Raw genomic sequence first — 689 nt, forward strand, 5'->3', positions numbered from 1 at the left:
CCATGCAAGCATGAGGATCTGAGTCTTATCCCCAGAATTCACACAGAAAGGCTGGGCCCAGGGGTACATGTGCCAGTAACCTCAGCACTGGGGAGGCAGAGGCCTGAGGATCCCTGGGGCTCCCTGGCCAGCTACTCAAGCTGAATTGACGGACTCCAGGTTCAGTGAGAGATGCTGTCTCAAAACAAACAAATAAATATGGCAGACAGCAATAGAAGAAGTATCTGGCGTGGAGCTCTGGCTTCCTATGCATGCTCTCACACTTGTGCATGTACCTACACATATACCGTATGTGCAACACACACACATGTACAAAATCAACAGCCGTGAGCCGCACTGGCATTTAATACAGGGCTTCTCTGCTAGCACAGAGAGACATGATGTGATGGGCCAGTTACCTGGTTATTAAGTATGACAGTACTGTCTTCAAGGCGATGGGGTTTCATTTTCCCTCTTTGTATTAGTTCTAGAAATCCAGGTGTTATTTTTGTTGAATCCTAAAATAGTAAAAGCATTCCTACAGTGTTCTGTCCCAGCCAAGTCCCACTGTTTCTTCCTGGGCTGCTCATCCGGGTATCTTGTTCTGCTGAAGTCCCGTTAGGCCATGTCCCCCTCTGATAGCCTTTGGCTCCTAAGAGAGGAGCCTCTATTCAAGGCTGCAGGGGAGCCTGAGTCCTAGGCCAGCCAGC

The sequence above is a fragment of the Peromyscus eremicus genome, chromosome 8a (genome assembly GCF_949786415.1).
Source record: "Peromyscus eremicus chromosome 8a, PerEre_H2_v1, whole genome shotgun sequence".
Lineage (NCBI taxonomy): Eukaryota > Metazoa > Chordata > Mammalia > Rodentia > Cricetidae > Peromyscus > Peromyscus eremicus.